The 457-nt window shown below is 62.8% G+C and overlaps 1 protein-coding gene across 2 annotated transcripts in view; it reads right to left on the bottom strand.

Annotated features, from left to right (window-relative positions):
* Positions 1 to 225, bottom strand: part of CKAP5 (cytoskeleton associated protein 5) — a 116,875-nt gene extending 116,650 nt beyond the window's left edge. For both annotated transcript variants that reach the window (XM_006896713.1, XM_006896714.1), the window contains exon 1: positions 137 to 225. The gene's annotated coding sequence lies outside the window, so the exon portion shown is untranslated. The remainder of the gene's footprint in view (positions 1 to 136) is intronic.
* Between the last annotated feature and the right edge of the window lie 232 nt (positions 226 to 457).

Genomic DNA, 457 nt, shown 5'->3' with positions numbered 1-457 from the left:
CAGCCCCGCCGGGCTCCTGGGGCAACGATGGCGCGCGCCCACGGAGGTCCTCCGGCCTGGATCCGGGACGCCGCGGCGCGCGCGACGCCGGGATCCGCGGGCCGGGGCGGGTGGGTCGGAACCACCATTCACTCACCTCAGCCGGGTCAGAACCGAGGGGCCTGCACTAAGCCGTTTAAAACCGCTTGGGCCGCCGCACACCCCGCAGTGTCCTCGTTGTCTATTGGTCCTCGCCTGACTGCTCATAGCCTTTCGATTGGCCCATTTGAAAAGACTTTGGGCACGCGCCGCCTGCAGCCTTAAAGGGGCCGCGCGCGCAGTTGTGTTTCCCCTGGGTCTGGGCTCGCTGGACGTGATTTAGAGACTCGGGAGCTAAAGCTGCTCCGCTACCCCGAAAGGAAACGCAAGAGGCTGTGTTGTGTACTCATAGCTGTTTGAACATAATTTATTTTCTTTG

This window comes from Elephantulus edwardii, unplaced genomic scaffold (assembly GCF_000299155.1).
Source record: "Elephantulus edwardii isolate Elephantulus edwardi_28Jun2011 unplaced genomic scaffold, EleEdw1.0 scaffold00189, whole genome shotgun sequence".
Taxonomy (NCBI): Eukaryota; Metazoa; Chordata; class Mammalia; order Macroscelidea; family Macroscelididae; genus Elephantulus; species Elephantulus edwardii.
This window is presented reverse-complemented; position numbering and strand designations above follow the sequence as displayed.